General features: G+C 38.7%; 1 protein-coding gene across 1 annotated transcript in view; it reads right to left on the bottom strand.

The window, feature by feature from the left end:
* LOC123230501 (vomeronasal type-2 receptor 26-like) overlaps window positions 1-24,293 on the bottom strand; it is a 123,142-nt gene that overhangs the window by 98,255 nt on the left and 594 nt on the right. The gene's annotated exons all lie outside the window — the stretch shown is intronic.

Below are 24,293 nucleotides of genomic sequence, written 5' to 3'. Positions count from 1 at the left end.
GTGTTTATCTATGATCTCTTTGGGGTACAAACCCAACAATGGTAGGCATTCTTTTATAGCCCTTTGAGCATAGTTCCAAATTGCCAGCCAGATTGGTTGGATCAGTTCACAACTCCACCAGCAATACATAAAGGTCCCAGTTTTGCCACATCCCCTCCAACATTCATTACTCTCCCCTTCTTTCATTTTAGCCAATCTGCTAGGTGTGAGGTGATACTTCAGAGTTGTTTTGATTTGCATTTCTCTAATTATTAGAGATTTGGAACACTTTCTCATGTACTTATTGATACTTTTGATTTCTTTACCTGAAAATTGCCTATTCATGTCTCTTGTCCATTTATCAATTGGAGAATGGCTTGATTTTTTATACAATTGCTTTAACTCTTTGTATATTTGAGTAATTAGACCCTGTCAGAGTTTTTTGTTATAAAGATTTTTCCCAATTTGTTGTTTCCCTTCCGATTTTGGCAACATTGTTTTTGTTTGTACAAAAGCTTTTTAGTTTGATATAATCAAAATCATTTATTTTACATTTTGTAATTTTCTCTAACTCTTTCTTAGTTTTAAAATCTTTCCTTTCCCAGAGATCTGACAAGTAAACTATTCTATGTTCACTTAACTTATTTATAGTTTCCCTCTTTATATTCAAGTCATTCACCCATTCTGAATTTATCTTGGTGTAGGGTGTGAAATGTTGATCTAAACCTAATCTCTCCCATATTGTTTTCCAAATTTCCCAACAGTTTTTATCAAATAGTGGAGTTTTATACCAAAAGTTGGGCTCTTTGGGTTTATCATACACTGTCTTGCTCATGTAACTTACCCCAAGTCTATTCCACTGATCTTCCCTTCTGTCTCTTAGCCAGTACCATACCGTTTTGATGACTGCTGCTTTATAGTACAGTTTAATATCTGGTACTGCTAGGCCCCCTTCCTTCACATTTTTTGTCATTATTTCCCTTGATATTCTTGATCTTTTGTTATTCCAGATGAATTTTGTTATAGTTTTTCCTAATTCAGTAAAAAAGTTTTTTGATAGTTTGATAGGTATGGCACTAAATAGGTAAATTAATTTGGGTAGAATGGTCATTTTTATTACGTTAGCTTGTCCTACCCATGAGCACTCAATGTTTTTCAAATTGTTTAGATCTAGTTTTACTTGTTTGGAAAGTGTTTTGTAATTGTTTTCATATAATTGCTGCGTTTGTTTTGGTAGATAGATGCCTAAGTATTTTATATTGTCTAGGGTGATGTTAAATGGTGTTTCTCTTTCTACCTCTTGCTGCTGTGATGTGTTGGAAATATATAGAAATGCTGATCATTTATTTGCATTTGCTTTGTATCCTGCAACGTTGCTAAAGTTGTTGATTATTTCTACAAGCTTCTTAGTTGATTCTCTAGGATTTTTTAAGTAGACCATCATATCATCTGAAAAGAGTGATAGCTTAGTCTCCTCATTGCCTATTTTGATACCTTCAGTTTCTTTTTCTTCTCTAATTGTTACTGCTAGTATTTCTAGTACAATGTTAAATAATAGAGGTGATAATGTTTCACTCCTGATCTTATTGGAAAGGCTTCTAATTTATCTCCAATTGCATATGATGCTTGTTGATGGTTTTAGGTATATACTGTTTATTATTTTTAGGAAAGGTCCTTCTATTCCTATACTTTTCAGTGTTTTCAATAGAAATGGGTGCTGTATTTTGTCAAAGGCTTTTTCAGCATCTATTGAGATAATTATGTGATTTTTGTTTGTTAAATTGTTGATGTGTTCAATTATGTGGATGGTTCTATATAAATCCCACCTGATCATGGTGGATGATCTTCTTGATTACTTGTTGGAGTCGCTTTGCATGTATTCTATTTAAAAATTTTGCAGCTATGTTCATTAGGGAGATTGGTCTGTAGTTTTCTTTCTCTGTTTTTGATCTATCTGGCTTTGGAATCAGTACCATATTTGTGTCATAAAAGGAATTTGGTAGGACTCCTTCTTTGCTTATCATATCAAATAATTTGTATAGTATTGGGATTAGTTGCTCTTTGAACATCTGATAGAATTCACTTGTGAATCCATCAGGCCCTGGTGATTTTTTCTTAGGGAGTTCTTTGATGGTTTGTTCAATTTCTTTTTCTGATATGGGATTATTTAGGTATTCTATTTCTTCTGCTGTTAATCTAGGCAATTTGTATTTTTGTAAATATTCATCCATATCTCCTAGATTGCTATATTTATTGCCATATAATTGGGCTAAATAGTTTTTAATGATTGCCTTAATTTCCCCTTCATTAGAAGTGAGGTCTCCCTTTTCATCTTTGATACTGATAATTTGGTTTTCTTTCCTTTTTTTATTAGATTGACCAGTACTTTGTCTATTTTATCTGTTTTCTCAAAATACCAGCTTCTAATTTTATTTATTAATTCAATAGTTCTTTTACTTTGGATTTTATTAATTTCTCCCTTGATTTTTAGTATTTCTAATTTAGTTTTCATCTGGGGATTTTTAATTTGCTCGCTTTCTAATTTTTTAAGTTGCATGCCCAATTCATTAATCTCTGCCCTCCCCAATTTGTTAATATATGCACTCAAGGATATAAATTTCCCCCTGAGTACTGCCTTGGCTGCATCCCACAGAGTTTGGTAGGATGTCTCATCATTGTCATTCTCTTCAATGAAATTGTTGATTGTTTCTATGATTTCTTCTTTGACTAGCTGGTTTTGGAGAATCATATTATTTAATTTCCAATTAGTTTTTTATTTGCCTGTCCAGGGGCCCTCACTAATTATTATTTTTATTGCATTATGATCTGAGGTTACATTTATTATTTCTGCTCTTTTGCATTTGTTTGCAATGTTTCTATGCCCTATTACATGGTCAATCTTCATGAATGTACCATGTGCAACTGAAAAGAAGGTGTATTCCTTTTTGTCCCTATTTATTTTTCTCCACATATCTATTAAATCTAATTTTTCTAGGACTTCGTTCATCTCTCTTACCTCTTTCTTATTTATTTTTTGGTTTGATTTATCTAGATCTGAAAGAGGAATATTTAGATCTCCCACTAGTATGGTTTTACTATCTATTTCCTTCTTGAGATCTGCCAGTTTCTCCTTTATGAATCTGGTTGCTATGCCATTTGGTGCATACATACTGAGCAATGTTATTTCCTCATTGTCTATACTGCCTTTAATCAGGATGTAATGACCTTCCCTGTCTTTTTTAATCATATCTATTTTCACTTTGGCTTTGTCAGAAATCATAATTGCCACTCCTGGCTTCTTTTTCTCATTTGAGTCCCAAAGGATTTTGCTCTAGCCCTTTACCTTAAACCTGTGTATATCCACCTGCCTCATATGTGTTTCTTGTAGTCAACATATGGTAAGATTTTGGTTTCTAATCCACTCTGCTATTTGCTTCCTTTTTATGGGCGAGTTCATCCCATTCATATTCAGAGTTATACTTATCAGTTGTGTATTCCCCAATATTGTGGTATCCTCTCCTAGTTCTACCCCTTCTTCTTACATTATTTCCTTTTAAACCAGAGGTTTTCTTTATGCCAGTAACCCTTGTCCCCTCCCTTGATTTACTTCCCTTTCTACCCCCTCCATTATTATTCCCCTCTTTTTATTTTTAAGGCCTAATGAATTCCCTCCCCTTTCTTCTCCCCTCCCTTTTTTGACCTCCCCACTCCTGTGCTCCCCTTGGTTTAATCCTTCTGACTTTCTCAGTAGGGTTAGATAGTTTTATATCCCAATAGATAAAGCTACTCTTCCCTCTCAAGGTTAATTCCACTGAGAGGAAGGGTTAAATATTACTTCTTAATGCTCTCTTCCTCTCCTTCTTATAATAGTATTTATCCCTTCCCCTTCCCATGCCCTCTTTGTGTGTAATAGAATATCCTATTTTTCTTATTCATTCAAGTTTCTCTTGGTGTCCTCTACTATCCACCCCTCTCTTTCCCACCCCCATATCATCTTAGACCATTTAGTATTCCAACCTCTCCCTATGAAAAATTCTTCTAATTACTTTAATAGTAAATACTATAATAGTGAATAGAGTTCTTTTCAGAGAATTATACATAACATTTCTCCACAGAGGAATATAAATAATTAGATTATATTGAAGCCATTAAAGAGGCAAATTTATAAAATACAAGCTTTCTTTTTCCTCTGTTTCTTATTTACCTTTTCATATTTCTCTTGATTTTTGTGGTTGGATATTGAACTTTCCATTTAGTCCTTTTCTTTTCTGTGCAAATACTTGGAAATCTTCTATCTTGTTGAATGTCCAAACTTTCCCCTGGAAGTATATAGTAAGTTTTGATGGATAGGTTATCCTTGGTTGTAGACCCAGTTCTCTTACCTTTCTGAATATCATATTCCAAGCCTTATGGTCTTTTGGCATGGAGGCTGCCAGATCCTGTGTGATCCTGATTGGAGCTCCTTGATATCTGAATTATCTCTTTCTGGCTTCTTGTAAAATTTTTTTTCTTTTACTTGGAAGCTCTTGAATTTGGCTATTATATTCCTGGGGGTTGTCTTTTCTGGGTCTAGTGTAGAGGGTAATCTATGGATCTTTTCAATGTCTATATTGCCCTCTTCTTGTAGAACTTCAGGGCAATTTTGCTGAATAATTTCTTTTAGTATGGAGTCCAAATTTCTATTAATTTCTTCTTTTTCAGGAAGCCCAATGATTCTCAGATTGTCTCTTCTAGACCTGTTTTCTTGGTCTGTCACTTTCTCATTGAGATATTTCATGTTTCCTTCTATTTTATCAGTCTTTTGACTTTGTTTTATTTGTTCTTGCTGTCTTGAGAGATCATTAGCTTCTAATTGCTCAATTCTAACCTTTAGGGACTGGTTTTTGGCTATAATCTTTTGGTTTTCCTTTTCAATCTGGTCATTTCTGGTCTTCAATTTACTTGCCTCACTTTCCAATCGTGAAATTCTGCCTTTTAAACTATTATTTTCTTGCCAGATTTTGGTTTCCAATTTGCTTACCATTTTGTTTGATTTTGGGGCATTTTTCTCCAATTGGGAGTTTCTGTCTTCTAACCTGTTAATGTCCTTTTCAGCTATTTCCCACGTCTCTCGCCTAATCTCTCCCATCTTTCTCATCATCTCAGATTTGAACTCTTCAATAGCTTTGTGGCCAGTTTTCATTATTTTGGGAAGGTTTGGATATGATTGTTTGTTCTCTGCTGTTTGCTCTGTTATCTGGATTTTATCTGTGTAAAAGTTGTTGAGTGTTACAGATTTCTTCTTGATGATCTTTCTCTTTTCATGTTCTTGTCTCTGGCTTGCCATTGTTAGCCTTGCGTACTCTCAGGTTTATCCTCACACTCAGGGTCTGTCTACACTCTTTAGGCTCCTGAGGTCTCAGGTCTAGTTGTTCTCAGGGTCAAGCCTCCTGGTGGTCCCTTTGCTTGTTCCTCTGCCCGAGGCTCCTTTAACAGTCTCAGGGTGCTGCTTCCACAGTTGTGCACCCCTCTGCACTGGTTCCCCACTCAAGGTATGCACCTGTGCTCAGGATCCGAGTCCTCGCCTGCTCTCAGGATCCGTGTCCACACTTGAGTTCACGCCTGCACTTGTGCCTGTGCTCAGGGTCTGTGTTCAAAGTCTGTGCATTCTTTAACCTGTTGGGTTCTTAAGTCTTGCTGCTCTCAGGAGCAGGCCCTGGTGACCCCAGGTAGCTGCCAAGGACTTAATGTGTGCCCCAAACTTCCTCTAACTCTTGTGAGCTGGCTTTGGCACTATAGGCAGTGGAGGGTGGGTGAGGGGGTTGCTAAGCTCACGTTTTAGTGAGAGCTGTTTCACCCCTTTATAGTATGGAAATGCCCCGATTCCACATACCTCCAATGCTGTGCCCTGTTGTGGGGTCCCTTCGTTCCTCTGGATTTGTTTTTATGTCTTCTTGAGGAGTCCTATATGTTTCGGTTAGGAGAGGTTAAGCAGCTGCTTTTTACTCTGCTGCCATCTTAACCAGGAAGTGATATATCTTTTCTCTCCCCTATACATTTATTATAGAGAGACCTTTTATGTAAACTTAGAGCCACAATAATATGCTCTCAAGATACTGCTATGATGCTAGAATTGCCTGAGGAATCTGTGATTTTGCTTCCTATGCTTCTTTTAGATAGGAGACAGACAAACCTCCAACCTTTGAAATACCAGCTGATATACCTGAATCTCTCTGGGTCACATCATCTTCCTATGTAGGCCTACTCAAATCAGTTGTTCCTATGCAAATTAAAACAAAAGATGACCCACCTCCTTCCATTCCTCAGTATCTTCTATTAAAAGAGGCAATTGATAGAATTACCCCAGTGATAAATTCTTTAATTGAAAAAAATAATTCCATGTAAATCTGAATAAAACATACCTATCTTGCCTGTTAAAAAGCCAAAATTGGATGTAAATGGAAAACTTGTCTGTCAATTTGTACAAGATTAAAGGACTGTAAACAATCATGTCAATAAAAGACATCTTGTGGTTCCAAACCCATCCACAATTATCTCCTCTATTCCTAGCAATGCCTCATATTTTATGGCAATAGATTTCTGTTCAGCATTTTTCTCAATAGCCATTCAAGAATATTCCAGAAATGTATTAGCCATCACCTGGAAAGGTCCCAAAGGGTCTTGGTATCATTTGCCCCAAGGGAGCAATGCTAGCACCACTTTTTTTCTCACATTTTAACATAAGAATTAGAAAATATAGAGTTTAACGAGAGCCATTTGATACATTTTGTAGATGATTTGCTCTTGCTTCACCAAATGCCACAGCATGCCAAGAATATAACAAATATCTTATTTTGGAATTATACGTCAGAAGATCTCAAAGGCAAAAAATCAGTAGTGTCTCCCCAAAGTGGAATATTTAGTTTATTTTAACTGATGGTACCCACTTCATTTCTCCAAATCTCATTCAAGATGTTCAAAAATTAAGGGAACCCTCCACTATGAAACAGTTGAGAGCAATTCTAGGAACAATGGGGTTTTGTAAACAGTGGATTCCTAGCTATGAGGAAATCACTAAACCCCTTGTAGCACTGACAAAAAATGTAATCACTGAAAACAGCTTCTCCTCTTTGCCCCTGCTCTGGGCATCCAAGATTACAAAAATTAATTTACTTTATATGTACATGAACAGAGGTGGGTAGATTGGGGTGTTTAACCCAAATTTTAGGACCTGTTGAAAGTCCTGTTGCTTATTACTCGGCCCAGCTGGACCCAGTGGCTTCCGGAACATGACCATGTCTCAGAGGCATAGCTGCCACCTCTTTATTAGTAATTAAAGCTGCTGATTTAGTATTGGGATGCCCACTAACAAAAATGTGTCCACATGAAATCGAAGCATTGTTTCAAAGACATAGAACACAGGCATTTTCTGACCAAAGACTCACAAGATACAAAGAAACCTTGTTGGGCAAAAAAAATATCAACTTGGAATGCTGCACAACTCTTAATTCTGCCACCTTGCTTCCAGATTTACAAGTTATAGGAGAACCATTACACATTTGAACATCTTTAGAGTCTCGAGGCTCAAAGGCCTTAAGATAATCTCCTGAACACTCCTTCAGAGAACCCAAATCTAGTCTTATTCACTAATGATTTTTCTTTCATGAGGGATGGCACAAGTTTAAGAGATTTTTTCTTAATTTCTCCCTTTTTCTATTTAATAGCCAAGGGAGCAAAAATATTTCTGAGTAAGAGCCTCCCCTGCTATGTAGGCTGTCAATTGGTGACAGAGGGCTGTGGCTGAGGGTGGTTAGTAAGTGGCAGGGAACTGGAAAGGGCTTTTTGGTCTCTGGGTTCCCTGGGGAGAGGAGCAGTAACTGTCTCTGGCTCTCGGAGACTGGCAGTTTTTTCTGATAGTTGGAGACTGAGAAACAGATTCAAGGGCTTAACAGCGTTCTTGCTTATTGATTAACTTGGGCAGATAGGAAGATAGTGGGTAAATTATTAGATGGACAGAGGAGGTAAGTAGGTTAGGCTTGGCCTGGCAGAAGACACTGTTCTCAAAGGCAGAGAGGTCTAGGATTTTTTTTAATGTTTTGTTAGGTTTGGGATCATAGGTATAGTTATAAGCTATTATAAGATTACTCTCATTTTCCTCCTTTCTATTTTCTATCTGTACTTCCCTAATAAGAAACTAAGTGTTTTGTGTTCAAGAAACTGCTCCCTTGATTTTTGTTCAAACTCCTACCCCCAAAATTTATCCCTTCACAGCCAGGTGAGCCAGGTAGGAGTTTGATTAATCTATTGATCTTCTGTTGTGCACAATAATGGAAAAGGATAGAAGTGTAACCATGGTGTTAGGTATCATGGTATGGTTATTAAAGGAGGTGGCTCCAATTTACCTCAGACAACTCCCACTACCAGGGACCTTCACTGAGATTTTACATATTACTGCATTTGATTATCTCCGGATAGTAATTCTTATGGGAATATCTGTTCTGTTTGGATTATTTCTAAGATATCTACCAACTGTATCAAGTATTTAGTTTAATCCTTATGAAGAAAAGGAAAGAATTAAGAGAGAAATTGAGACTATAGTTGTATATCTTGAGGATTATACCTCGCAATTGACCAAAACTATTGCCCACCAAACTGAAACTATCTCTAAAGTTGCTCAACTTGAAGATAGTATCTCTCAAATGGCTAAAAGTATTACACAACAAAATGAAACTGTCTCAAATGAAGGAAATTATTGTTTACTAAATCTGCCTCAGCTACTATTTCTAATTCTCCCACCAAGGCAGCTAAAACAAAAACCAAAAGAAAGAAGATACAAAACCTAGCCTACTCCCTTTAAGAGAAGTACCAACTTTTAAACCAAAGAGTTAGTAACTATTAGGCACTATAAGCAATTTACCCCTCAGGATATGGAGAGATTTAAGCATATCATTCCTTCTTTTGAGGAGCCCAGATCTGTGACAAGAAAAGCTAAAGAAGATATGCAGGCATTTTTTTCAACCTGGATTGATTTTGAATATCTTCTATATGAGTTACTAACTAAAAGGGGAAAAGAAAAGGTTACCAGGCTTACTAATGAAGCTTGGGGCACAGTTCAATGATCTAAGCAGGACCCTCATTGGGACTTTTAATGATCCTCAGGACTATGCAAGATTGTGCCAGATAGGGAGGCAGTTCTTACTGCAATGAGAGCATGTTCTTATAAACCTGGTTCCTGGAACAAATTTGAAAAGCTAAAGCAAGAGATAGGAGACAATCCTTCTCAGTTTATGGACAAACTCATATAACTGGAAGAAAGATACATCGCCATTGACTTAAGAAGAGAAAGGGCTATTAGACAACTGAGAAGACAGTATGTAAAGAATTGTTGCAAAGTAGTCAAGGACTATTTCAAAGCCAGTGCCCCTGACTGGATAAATATGGACACTGATGAATTAAGAAGTGGCAGTTTGTTTAAAATGAGCATGAAATTAAAGATGCCCATCATAGTGATTTAATGGATGTGTTAAGAAATGAGATAAAAGGATTAAAGGGAAAAAATTAAAGGCTTAAAAGAGGAGGTGCAAATTTGGAGTTAGCTATGGCTCCAGTGCAATATACAAACCAAAGAGAATATACAAACCACAGTCAGGAAATGTGTTATTTTTGTGGGGAAAAGGGACATCTGATAATAAATTGCAGATACTGGAACAAAATATTCAGCAATTTCAGGAATAATGGTGGTGTGAAAAGAGAATTCTTTGTTCTTTGTCTATTCTGAGTTAACACTTCTGAAAGGGAATCCTTTATCCCCTTTGTCTATTTTGAGTTAACACTTGGTTAACAATAACTTAAATACCCCTACTTAGTACCTCATCAGATTATTATTATTATTTATTATTATTATTCCTATTGACTCCCAGAGGAGCATAGGGCCGCAATCATCTCATGCCAACGGACTCTGTTCTGGGCAACTTCCCCCAACTGGACATCTCACGCCAACGGACTCTGTTCTGGGCAACTTCCACCAACTGGGCATATCCTTGCCAGGTCTGTTTTGGCCTTCTGATTTTTCTCCTCCCTGGTGGGTTCCATATTTTTTTTCATAGCATCCTGACTGATGGGATACTGAATTGTTCTTTCCCAGAGTCTGGTATTGGAGATCTTTTCAGGCCATCTGATGTTCAAGATTTGACATAGGCCTGGAGTTTGTTAGCTTTTGCCAGCACACGTCGTGGACTCTGTTGGAGAGCAATCTTCCAGACTAGGCGATCGTTGGTTTTGTTGGTTTAATGAGGTTGCAGTTTCTATAGCAAGTGAGCAACCCTCGCGCCCAACCCTCCTCCTTTTTCAGCCGGGCTTGGGACCAGAGTTCTCATCAGATTATGAAGACAGAATTAACTCTTTTGTATACTTTTGAATGGAATCAACAAAAGCTTGAATATCCTACTTAGCACTAGGTGAAGGAGCTTCCAAGCCACTTAGAGAGCTCCACCTTTTCAAGTCAATCAGTCAGGAAATGAGAATTCACATCCTCAGAAACTCAATTAGCCAGGAATCTGTGAATCCTTTTGATAAGAGTTTATACCTCCAGAAGATGAGAAGTGGATCCCAAAAGACACTGCCTCTCTGGGCAGTGCTAGACAATTTGAAAGCTGTGATTGGCCCCCGTGAAGAGGGGAAGGGACAAGAAGTCACTATAAAAGTCCTGAATTTCTGGGGCTAGAGGTGGGCTTCAGGATTCATCCTTGATGGATTTTAATTTTTAGCTCGAATTGCCTCTTGGAGGGAACTTGGGTGAGTAAATATCTGGCTTTCTTTTCCTGGCTTCTGGAGATTAATTCCACTAGAGAGTTGACAAGTCATGTTGAGTTGAGCACTGGTCCAATTATCTTCTCCACCCTTTTGTATTTCTGAACTTTCACTCTTTCCATCTATTTTGTAAATAAAAACTATTGAAAGTCATTTTGACATGAACTACAATATTTTTGTTCAGAGATCATCACATTATTAGTAATTTTTGCAGTTTTAGTCCAACCATTAAATTTAACCCTTAAAGTGACTTTAGAAATAATTATTCAAGAAGCAAAAACTATTCTAGGAAAAATGACAACAGAAACAATTTCTGAAATAACAATTTTGAAAAGTTTGGGAATGTAAGAAACAGTAACTAAACTGAAGCAAATGACTTGTTAAAAATATTCGTAATGGTGTATACCAACACAATAGCCAAATATAAATCCTCAATGAGAGGAATCTCAGAGGTGTGTATAGTCCTTTATGAAGTTTTGTCACTCTGGAAGCAAAGAGTGAAATACTTGATTTTGCAGACACAGATCTAATTTTACCAGTTATTCCAGTCCATTCTCACATATAGCAATGAAACATGTGACAATGAAAGTAGAGAACAATTTATACAATTGTCATCTAGATAACTGGGCAACAAATTCTATGCTGAGTACACCTGATAGTAATTGTAATTCTATTGGCTCTATAAATGTTGGTGTGTCTGGAACACCTTTGGAAGTCCAAAAGCTTTCACTAGGAATGGTATCTCTGGGATCTTTATCCAAGGAACATTTATTCCTTCTAATGCCTGACTCCCCTATGAAATTATTGGGGAGAGACGTGTTGTACGAATTGAGCTACAATAACATTTACTCAAGATGGTGATATTACATGAGAACTTCCTAAAGAATCTAAATTTGTTCCCAGTCAAGTTTTCTACAAAATCAGGAGCCGAAATTCCAACCTTTAAAATACCAAGTTATTGTGAAGCTCTATGGGCTACATCTTCTCTATAGGGCAAAGACATTATTTCCTTCCTAAGTTAACTCTTCTTTAGATCTAGATGACACGGAATGAAGAATTATTTTGGAATAGGATTTTAATTTTTAAAAACTATATTATTTAAAACCACCACACCAATGCAACTATCAACAATTTGGAAATAGGTCTTGATCAATGATATGTTAAAACCAGTGGAAATGTGCATCGGCCATGGGTGGGGGGAGGGCTGGGGGGTGAAGGGGAAAGTAGGAGCATGAATCATATAACCATGTTAAAAATGAATATTAATAAATGTTTAAAAAGTTAAAAAATAAAAAAACAAAAAAAATATATAGTATTTAATTGGACACGTTGTTGTAAAGCAAATGATAACTTCTTGTTTTCACTTTTAACCTTAGTTGTATTTGGTTTGCACAATTTTGAATTCACAATAGCAAAAATTACCTACATTGCACCTCATCATGTCATCTATTTTTTATTTGGTCATAAATTCTTCCCTTATGAATAGATTGAGCTGAAAGGCAAACTCTCCTGCTCTCCCTTAATTTTCATATGGGACCACACTTTAGATCTAAATCGAATGCCCATATGGACCTCATTTTAGAACTTTGGACACAATAGAGTGAATTATTTTGAGCAAGGTGAGAGATGAGTGTGAATGCCTATGGTTTTGTGATTCATAAGATAAGAGGAAAAGTGATGAGACTGGCCCTAAAGTAACTTTATTTAATGTAAGATAGTAGGGGAAAAGGATGGAAAAAATAGGAGACATACAGTCCTCAATACTCCATTTACCTTGCTCTTTGGTGACCACCACTGAGGCATCCTAGCCATGCTCACAGTTAAGTCCAGCCAGCAGCAAAACTGAAAGAGCTTGGATATCTGCTCTTGCTTAAGCTTGTAAAATCTTTTCTACACCTACTAATTCTCAAATCACATCTCAATAGCCAACCCTGGCTTTCTATTTTGCCTGGGCTGCCCAGTGGGGTAGTGCAGGAGGCATAACCCTGATCCTGTTTTGTGATACCTCAACAATATTGCTGCCTATTTCCTGCTGCCATTCTATGCTCAAGAAATGGTTTCCATCACGCAATTCTTGCCTCCGAGTCAAGTTCAGGTCTACATATATGCTGCCCCAGAAACAGAGGAGGGAAATTTTCTTCAAACAATAGCAAGACTTTTAGCTGCATGTATCTTTCCACACATCTTGTATTCTTAAGGTTTCTCACCACTGTGCATTCTCTGATGTTCAGTAACATTGAAGCTGAAACTGAACGTCTTTCCACACTGTTTACATTCATAAGATTTCTACCCATTGTGGATTCTCTGATGTTTAGCAAAACTGGAGTTCTGACAGAATGTTCTTCCACATTGCTTGCATTCATAAGGTTTCTCACCACTGTGGCGTTTCTGATGGTTAGCCAGAATGGATCTCCAACTGAATGGCCTTCCACATTGCTTGCATTCATAAGGCTTCTCCCCAGTGTGGATTCTCTGATGTTCAGCAAGACTGTAGCTGCGACTGAATGTCTTTGCACAATCCTTGCATTCATAAGGTTTCTCACCACTGTGAATTCTCTGATGAATAGCAAGACTGGAGCTGGAAGTGCATGTCTGTCCACAGTGCTTACATTTGTAAGGCTTCTCCTCACTGTGGATTCTCTGATGTTCAGCAAGACTGTAGCCGCAAACGAATGTCTTTCCACATTCCTTGCATTCATAACATTTCTCTACAGAGTGTAACCTCTGATATTTAGAAAGAGTGGAGCTGCACCTAAATGTCTTTCCACTTTCCTTGCACGCATACAGTTTCTCTCCAGTGTGAATTCTGATGTTGAGACAGAATAGATCTGCAACTGAATGCTTTTCCACATTGCTTGCACTCATAAGGTTTCTCCCTAGTGTGAACTCTCTGATGTTTAGCCAGAATAGAGCTGCAACTGAATGTATTTTCACACTGCTTACATTCATAAGGTTTCTCCCTAGTGTGGATTCTCTGATGTACAAGATGGGAGCTACAACTGAATTTATTTCCACATTGCTTGCATTCATAAGGTTTCCCGCCAGTGTGGATCCTCTGATGTTCAGCAAGATTGGACCTGTGAATAAAAGTCTTTCCACACTGACTACTTTCACTAGATTTTCCCTCAGTGTGCATTATTTCATGTTCAATATGAGATGAATTTGGAAGTGGAACATAGAAATCTCTGAAAGCAACGTTATCGGGATCATCACTCATAAATCTTTGTAGGTCCATTTCTTCCACAGGAAGCCTCACTTCTGTTGGATGCTCCTGTATTGCAAGTCTGATCTCTCCTTCTAAAAGAAAAACATAGTAAAACATATATAGTGAATGACAAATATACATATATAACTCTTATCTCTTTTCCTCAACTGTCAAAATATAAACTCCTTTATATCCTATTTCCTCAGGTAAGAAGAAGTCTTCCAACTTAAACGGGCACAATCCATCATTTGAAAATGCTGTTACCTGTTATAAGGAAAAGAGCAAGAGCAGGAGCTGCTGGAAGGGCTTTGAAACAGGAAGGTCCCAGAATTCTAAGGAATTGACACGGGTGTGCTCTGAGAGACTGTTAGTGGAGATTGAGTGTGTCTGAACTCCTTGGGTGGACCTAGTGAGTTTAACATTTCTCACTCTCCTGTGGTTGTCCTTTGGATCCAACCACTTGTTCCTGTGTGTATCTTGTTGCTGCTGACTGATAAGAGTACAACAGAGATGCTTGTTACATCTACAGACATCTGTCAATAAGAACCTTTTCCCTTTAGTCCTGTTTTTGCTTTGCTTCCAACTCTTACCACCTCTATTAACCATTTAAAGGGGGAAATTTGGTTAGTGAAGAGTATTTATTGTAAGAACTGAGATTTTTAAGTAGAGAGGTATTTGATAGTGCAGGTATCAACTGGCAGAAGAAAACATGATTTGGTAGGGAGGTTGACTTATATTCTTAGTTACATCATCCCAATTCCCTTTCCTTACTTCAATAAATCATGTTAAATATCATTTGAGTATCCAGTAAGTTTTATCCTGTTGGCCTCCCAAAACTCTGAACTTATGATTACTGGTCTTAATCATTTCTTCATCATCTAAAATTCCCTAGTATCATTGAGATGCTTAACTCATTTGGCAGAGCCAGGCAAACCAAACCTAGATTGGTTTGGGCAAGGTAAAAAGGGATTTTTAGTGAAAGGTGAGGGCCAACGGGTTAGCTGACAGTTGGATAACCTTGGGAATTCTATTGGACCTGTCTGTCAAAAGGCAGAGGACAGGTTACATCTAGCTATCAAAGGTGCTGTGGATATACCACTGAGGTTGATTGACATTTAGTTGTTAAAGGGAAGAGTTAAAGGGACACACTTCTATCCAAGGTTCTGATCCTGAATAATATTTTTGGTTGAGAAAGTTTTCCACTCAAAGTTATGACTAATTTAAACAACTAATTTTATACTAACTTTTATTTCCCCATTATTCCTGTTATATGTTACAAGGGATAATGCTGATATTCTACAATGTCTTAATGTTTATTACATTCTTGTTACTTAGTGATTTTCTGGAAAATTGCTGTTATTAAGTGGTGAATATTTAAAACCTGTTATGACGTTGACTGTCCAACAAATCTGTTCTTATGTATCTCTTGTGGTTATGGGTTTCACAATTTTTTATAAATATAGATGGCTAATTCTGGTATATCTGTTTAAGATCAAAGCTGTTATTAAGTGGATATTTAGGGATTCCGAGTTAAAACAGATGATAATAATGCAAGCTAACATGGATTTAATGGAGAAATGTTTTAAAGAAAATATGGTAAATAGCAAAATCAATGGTTGTGATATAATGAATGTAATAATGGTTAATGGTGGAAATGATGAGGGAAGTGATGTAAAGGAAAAATAACCAAATAGGCTGGAAAGGGAAACTGAGGAATTCAATAAAAATCCTGCTAATTTATTTCCACTGAGTAATATGCCATTCATTTCTCCTCATAGGGTGTTACATCTCAAATCCCATAAACAATTTTCTGCAGCAGAACTAGATGCCATAAAATGTAGAACACCACAGTTTTTCAATCAGCCAAAAAAAGTCATCCGGGAATTTACAAAAGTGATCAGGATGTAAGATCCTGACTATGGGGACTTCTTTTTACTGATGAAGGAATTACTAATGAAACATGAGAGGAATCAGTTTATTGAGGAGACTAGGAACAATCCTCTACTAACCCCTTGGCCAGAGCATTAAGAGGAATTAGACCTGAACTTGGTTCTAAACTACAGGAATTGGAAACAGGCTAGAAAATCAATTATTGGAGTTATGGAACGAAATTCCCATCGACCAGCTGTATGGTCTAGATTTGAAAGTTATACAAAGTTTTGAAGAGACTCCAACTAAATGTCTCAATCACTTGACTGAGGCTGCAGAGTTAAAACTGGGTTTAGATGTGTTGGCAGAATAAACCACTGCCCAAATCAAAAGGCTATTAATCAACAATGCCTGTGCAGTTGTAACAAAATTTTTTAAATCAAATTGCCCAGATTGTGAATTGATGAGTTTAGAGGAGCTCAAAAGAAAGGCCACTTATGTATATGCTGCAGATAAAGACAAGTGTAATGAGGATAAGGATACAATCATAGAAGACATGAGGAAACAATTGAAAGAGGCAAATGGTAGAGCTAAGGACAGTGAACTTAGAGGTGAAAGCTGTAGAAACTTTAAGATTGGTGCAACCTAGGAATCATTATGTTCCTAGGGAAAGGAGATCTGGTTATCAGAGATGTTATCTCTGCAACAGAATTGGGCACTTTGTGAGAGATTGTCATTTTAGGGGACAATTCTGCAGACAGATAAGAGTAATGGATATAATAAATAATGGATGGAGACAAAATAATGGATGGGATAATGGCAGTGATTATCAAAGGCAGAATAATGTAAAGATTTGTCCTAATGCATATTGTCAAGAAGTTTAAGCACCAGATCTTAATACAATGCAGGAGTGGGTGAGATCAGGAGGAAGACTGAAATACAGTCAAGTAGTGAGTGGTCAGAAGGGTGATCAGAACAAAGGGGCATGTTCATCATGAAGGTGTACCCGGAATTCTCAAGTATTTGGAGAATCAATACAAAATGGATTTAAGGTTAATGATGATGCATGTAAGGAGGATGAAGTTAATAAATCCACAAATAATATAATTGAAACAAATGAAAATGTGATTAATGTTAATGAAAGTAAGGAAAAAGAAAATTGTGATTTAAAAATAGTTGAAAATTCTAATGATTGTGTAATAATGGGAAAAAATGAAGGATGCAAAATAGATAAGGAAACTGTGATTGTGAATGGGAACAATGATAATAATATAGAAGTTAAAGGGACCAAAGAGATACTGAAAAATCTGATGAAGGTGATAAAGATGTAAAATCCTGAAAATGTCATGAAATTCAATTAGATGTATTTGGACAGGAAATGACTGAGGTCTGTACTGATGTTACTGTGTTAGCTCTGGTGTTGGAGACATTCCAAACACCAAATAGCACAGAACCACATTTGTCTTGTGACTATTTGGAGAGCAGATTTATGATCTTCTGGTTGACACAGGAGCGAGTAAATCAGTTTTGCAAAGTTTTCCTGAGAATTGTAGAGCTGTTGGTACAATGGAAGTAATAGGTGCTACTGGAAAATCTCAAAGAGTAACAAAATTACAACCTAAAATGGTTACTTTGGGTCCACTATCTGTGAAGCATACATTTCTTTGTATGCCAGAATGCCCAATGAATCTCTTGGGTAGAGATTTATTGTGTAAACTGAGGGCGATGGTTCAACGCACTCAAATTGGTGATAGTTCATTACATCTAACAGAAGAATCTCTGAAAGCATTTCCATTGCTGTTCTTAGATTCAGTGAGTACAGAGAGTGACTTAGGTTCAGTTTATCCAATATCTGAGGATATCTCTAAGGATCTTTGGTCAAAGTCTTCCACAGATGTGGGTTTACTGATATCAGCTACTCCAGTCAGGGTGAGGACTAAGGAAGGACCAGTTCCATGAGTACCTCAATATCCCTTGACTAAAGAAGCAATTGAGGGAATAAGACCAATCATAGAATCCTTATGCCAACAAGGAATTATCATTCCTTGCTTTTTAGAATGTAATACACCAATTCATCCAATTAAAAAGCTAAAGTTGGATGAGAATGGCAAATCTGTATATCATTTTATTCAGGATTTAAGAGTTGTCAAAGATTATGTAATCAAAACTCATCCTGTTGTACCAAATCCAGCTGCTACAATTTCTTTCATTTCAAACCAGGAAAGATATATCACTGTGATACTTATGCTCAACTTTTTTTCTCAATTCCAATTCATGAAGATTCTCAAATGATCTTTAAAAAAAAAAAAAAAAAACCCTTACAAGGCAGAAGAGTGGTAAGAGTAGGCAATGGGGGTCAAAAGAGTGGTAAGAGTAGGCAATGGGGGTCAAGTGACTTGCCCAGGGTCACACGGCTGGGAAGTGTCTGAGGCCAAATTTGAACCTAGGACCTCCCGTCTCTAGGCCTGGCTCTCAATCCAATGAGCTATCCAGCTGCCCCCAAATGATCTTTCTTTGGTATGGGAAGACAAGGGGGACATGGACTCATCTACCTCAAGGGCATACAGACCCACTTAGACAATTTTCAAATTCTAAATGGAGATCTCAAAAACACACAATTAAAGGAGAGTAAATTGGTGCATTTTGTGGACGATATTCTTGCTTCCCTGAATGCAAAAGTGTGTCTTAGAGATAGCAAGATTCTTTTGATGAATTGTATAAGCGTGGGCATTTGATCTTCAAAGCAAAAAAAAAAAAAAAATGGGGGGTGGGATTTTGCCTAGATAGAGCAATATCTATGTTTTGGGTTATCCGAGGGTTCAAGGAGTATTACACAGAAAAGAATAGTTTGATATCAAGAAGTTGACTGCTTCAAAGACCAAAAAGCAGCTCAGAGTTGTTCTTATAATAACTGTGTTCTGTAGATACCTGGTTATAGTGAAATATCAAAATGTCTTATAGATTTAACCAGGATCACAGAACCTTAACCTCTGAAACTTAAGCCTGAACATCTACAAGCCTTAACTAAGCATAAAGAAGCCATTTTTTCTGCACCAGCCTTGAGAGTCCCAGACTATTTGAAGCCATTCCAATTGTTTGTTAATGAGACCAAGGGAATTGCTTGGTACTGAATTGGGGTACTGAAACAGACTTTGGGACAGTCATTGTCCTATTGGATATTATAGTTGTCACCCTCAGCCAATAGCTGCAGGTACTGTGCCTTGTCTAAGGGGGGTTGGGGTAAGCTGCTGCTATGTAAGTTCAGAAGCCAGCACATTTAGTTTTGGGATGTCCATTGACTATATACTGTTCACATCAAATAGAAGAACTAATGAGTAAATTTCATACTCAAGCTTATTCAGATCAAAGAATTTCTAAGTATGAAATTATTCTCCTGGGTAGGGAGAATATCTAGTTGAGGAGGTATAGTGTATTAAATTCAGCTACACTTCTTCCTGGTTTGCCAAAAAAACGGTGAACCATGACATGAGTGTGGAAGTAGTAGATCTAGTTTATATATCTAGGATGGATTTGAAAGATACTCCTATTGAAAATTCAGACTTGATATTATTCACTGATAGTTCTTCATATTTGTGTAATTGAATTCACTGTACTGGTGCTGCAGTGGTCACAGAATTTGAGACTCTATGGTATGGCTCATTACCTAGCAATCTTAGTGCTGGGAGCAGAGTTAGTGACATTGAGGCAAGCCTGTTTTCTAGCTGATGGTAAAAGTGCTCATATCTATATAGACTCTCAGTATGCATTTTCATTATGTTATACAACAGGAAAGATCTGGAAACAGTGAAGTTTTATTACTGCATCACAAAAACTGACTACACGTGCAGAAATAATAAGAGTTGTTGGATGCTATCCAGAAACCTAAACAGCTAGCGGTAAGCCATTGCAAAAGTCATACTTGTTGCGGAGACTAAGTTTCTAAGGGAAATCATAGAGCTGATATAACTGCAAAGTATGTAGCCCAAAACGCTCTACTGTATGTGATGAATTTGTCAACTACTGAGTCTGATAATTTAGAAAGAGCTTATGTAGACTCAGAGACTGAAAAAGAGAAGAAGTTTGGAGCTAGGAAAGAACATGGTATATGGGCTGCAGACACTGGAAAACCACTGTTACCAAAAGATGTTTATACCTGTTTGTGTCAAGCCATTCACACAAAAGGCTCTTTTGATACTCAATCTGAAGAGGCTTCTGTAAAGATAACGGGTAACACCAGGTATAAGTACTTTTGCAAATAAGATCTGTAGTAGTTGTTCTGTTTGCCAAATTCAATCGAGGTGCATTGAGAAAGAAAGGGTTAGGTGGTAGACTTTTGGCATATTGTCCATTCGAGAGTTTGCAAATTGATTCTATAAGCATGCCAAAAGCTGGAAGATACAAGTTTTGTCTTGTAATTGTGGATACATTAACAAAGTGGCCTGAAACATTTCCATCTACTGCAAATACACCTAGTTTTGTGGTGGTAGTATTGCTTAGGGAAATTGTTCCTAAGTCTGGTGTTCCAATTACCATAGATTATGATAAACTATCTCATTTTACTCAAGATATTCTGAAAAGAGTCTACGAGAATCTAGGAATAATATCTAAGTATCATGTTCCTTATCATCCACAAAGTTTGGGTAAAGTGGAGCATATGAATAGGGAACTCAAGACTATGGTGGGGCAATTTTGTGCTGAAACTCATATAAAATGGCCAGATGATTCTTCCCATAGCTTTGTTTTACTTACAAATAAGACCAAGAGCAGATTTGCATATATCATCTTATGAAATGCTCTTTGGACATGTTCCTGCAAGCAAAAACTTGTATGGCTGTTTATATATCTCTCTTAGGGGGAAAATTGTCAAATTGCCTCATATTTAAGCGCATTACAACAAAAGCTTAGAGAACTGCATGATATGGGAGTATTAATCCAATCTGGTCCATCAGATTATTCTCTTCATAATTTTCAACCTGGTGATAAATCAGGAAATCAGCTCCCTGGCTCCACTATACATTGAGGCTCCCTGACCTCAGCTGGGTCCTCACCATGGCAAGGCTATCCTGTGTTGCCTCTCTCATGGATTCCCTTTGCCACCCACCACAACAGCCTTCCAAATATTTCCCTGGTTCCCAGCTTTCCTTCATGGCTTCCTTCTACCCCCCTGCCTCACCTGCTGAGCTGAGAAGTTGGCCTCATATTTCACAGAACACAAGCTGGACCTCTCTACAGAGCTCTCTTATCCTCCACATATCACCCAGCTCAGCTGACTTCTTTTCCTCTCTGTCCTCAGGGTCAAAGGAAAAGGTCATTCCTCTTCTAGCTACAGAAAATCTCTCCTCATGTGCAAAGAAGCCCACCCCATCCCTCATCTATTCTTCCCTGCAAGGCCCCCACTGTTTTTCATCTTCAGCCTTTCCCACACTAAGGAGCTAATGACTCTCTTCCTCTAGGAACAAATAAAACATTTCTCCCTAATGCTCCAAACACTCTCACTTGATTTCTTCCTCCCCATGAGATACTAGGCAGTCTGCTAGGAGAGTTAATGTTCAGAGTAGTCATCTCCATCTCTCCATTCCCTGACAATTACCTTTAGACCTAAGTGGCAGCTTTTCCCTACTTCCCTTCATTCCCTATCCTGGTTTGTTATTAACACCCTTTTTGTACAGATCTTACTTGTTCTTCTCCTTGCCCAGACAAACTTGGCATTTTGACAAGAAGAATGCACTGATATACAACCCAGATGATTCTCCTGATGGTTTCCCTCTCTCCTCCATTCCCCAATTCTCTCCTTACAAGACCACCCTGGAACTGTTTGCAACTGATTTTGTTGTTTTGTTAGTTAACCCACAGAGTTATTTATTCATTTACCTAATAGTTTAGACCAGTGATTCCCAAAGTGGGTGCCACCACCCACTGGTGGGTGCTGCAGCGATCCAGGGGGGCAGTGATGGCCACAGGTGCATTCATCCTTCCTATTAATTGCTATTAAAATTTTTTAAAAATTAATTTCCGAAGTTGCTAAGTAATTTTTTTTTGAAAAGGGGGCGGTAGGCCAAAAAAGTTTGGGAACCACTGCTTTAGACAGTCACTTCATTTATTTACCATAACAGAAGGAGGCTGATAGGAAATGGAGTCCAACAGCTTCATCTTACAGATAGCAAAACTGAGGCTCAGGGGTCTAGTGACTATCCAAGGCAGTCCCTGCTAAAACCTCTGAAAAAGAATTCCAAGTCAGCTCTTTCTGCCCAAAAATTGAGCCCTGGCTTCACCAGAACATACAGAACCCTCTGGTCATGCTGGCTCTCCCACACATCTTTTCCCCTCCCTCACCAGGGCAGCAGCTCCTCAGGCCTTCTTGCTCCAGCATCCCTGGGGCTTCCCTCTGCTCCAAATAAGAGATCATGACTTCTGAGGAAGCTGGAAGCCCTAGGCATGGGAAATCATTTCGGAAGGAGGATGGAGAGAAGCTCGTCACTGAGTTATATTTAGGGAAAGGTTGGGGAGTCTAGTGACTCCGTTCAGAGACTCTATCCATGGGATTCCCACAGGAGTATGCCCTAACACTTCAGTGTCTGTAATGTAGGAGCCCAGGATAGGAAGTGCCTCTTACCCTGCTGGGGGACCTCAAATGAACAACAGCACCCCTCCCCCATCCTGTTCTGGTCCATTCTGGCAGAAACCCCTAAACTCTCACACGGGGTCCAAGGGTCAGTGTTCTGGGTCAGCCTGAAGCCCCAGACACAGGAATCTCAAGGAATCAGCTTTTGTGCCATGACCCTGCCTGGTTCTTCCCTGACACCTCTCTGAGCCTCAAAGACTATTCTCTGGAGGAGTTTCTGCCTGCTTTCCTGGGGAACTCAATAATTCTCATTGGGCCCAGTGCTGTCTCTCAGTCAGTCCATTCTTTTTTTTTTTTTTCAGTTTTTTTTTTTTTTTTAACCCTTGTACTTTGGTGTATTGTCTCATAGGTGGAAGATTGGTAAGGGTGGGCAATGGGGGTCAAGTGACTTGCCCAGGGTCACACAGCTGGGAAGTGGCTGAGGCCGGGTTTGAACCCAGGACCTCCTGTCTCTAGGTCTGACTCTCACTCCACTGAGCTACCCAGCTGCCCCCAGTCAGTCCATTCTTATTGACAATTACAGAGAAGGGCAAGCAGGGCCTCCATGAGGCTTATGGGGACTCCTGGAGGAGAGTTTCCCCAGCATTTAGGGTGGGGAGATATGAGGGGTAGAAGATCAGGGAACCATCTGGAACCAGAACATTAGGTTCTGGGGCATTTTCTTCAGAGAAGGCAGGACTCAGTTCATAGTTTTCTATTATCTGGAAATGAGAGGCAGCTTGAAGGGGAGGGGAAGGAGCCTGGCATTAGAGGCAGGAAGGTCTCAGTTTATATTTCAACACAAACAGCTCCTATGTGGGTGCTTCAGAACAAGCCACTTAATCAAATCTATTTCCTCATCTGTAAAATGGAGATCACTGTGTCACTGAATTAGGAAGATGAAGGTGAGGAAGAAGTGCCATAATATTACAGAGAAAACCCTAGACAGAGCCCTGGGACAAAAGCAGGTCCTTATAAACGCTTCATCCCTTCCCTCCCTTCCTCACTAGCTCTGCTGGAGGGTTAGGGCAATAGGAAGGAAGATAAAGGACAAACCATCTCTCCCGGGGACAGGTAGCTGAGCTACCAATTTATTCCAGTTAGAGGAAAAGATCCCCAATAGTAGATCCACCTTAGAGAGGAAGAGGATGGGAGGAAAACCCTCCTGAACAGTTTTCCCAGATGGGTTTGGGAGACACAATTCTGGGGCAGGGAGAGGAGAGATGGAATCAGCTCTGAGATTACTTCTTTGTCTGAAATTCTCCAACATGCATTGGATCTCTGACTTTAGGAGCACCAAAGGGAGCCCCCAAGATCCCATTACATGATGCAAAGTCTTTTTACAGGAGAACCAGGTGGCAGTAGGGCCCTGGCTCTGGGACTCGGCATACTAGCACTCGTCCCTTCCTCATGATTGAAAACTGCTCCCAACCCTGCCTGCTGCTGAAGGTGATATTCCCTTGGATGGCAGACTTGGGCAGCAGGGAGAGGACTCCTTACCCACAGAGAGCAGTTTCCAGGCATTCTCCAGCATCACCTCCTTGTACAGCTCCTTCTGGGGAGGGGACAAGAGGCGCCACTCCTCCCGCGTAAAGTACACAGCCACATCCTTGAATGTCACCACCTCCTAGAGCAGCCCAAGGCAGAACAGAGAGGGCAAAAAGCCACATCACAATGAAGAACCCATCTTTGGTCAATTACAGGAGGAAACTGACCCACAGAGAATGGAGGGGTCCAAAGGTCCCTCTCTTGGTCAGTGGCAGAGTCAGCACTGGAAGCTTGAGAAAAGCAGGTCTAGGATGCTCTGGAAGGAAGCTGAGTTTCTAGTGTGTGAAAGGAAATCTCTAAGGG

Source organism: Gracilinanus agilis, chromosome 1, assembly GCF_016433145.1.
Source record: "Gracilinanus agilis isolate LMUSP501 chromosome 1, AgileGrace, whole genome shotgun sequence".
Taxonomy (NCBI): domain Eukaryota; kingdom Metazoa; phylum Chordata; class Mammalia; order Didelphimorphia; family Didelphidae; genus Gracilinanus; species Gracilinanus agilis.
The sequence above is the reverse complement of the archived record's forward strand: the minus strand, read 5'-3'. Positions and strand labels throughout refer to the sequence as shown.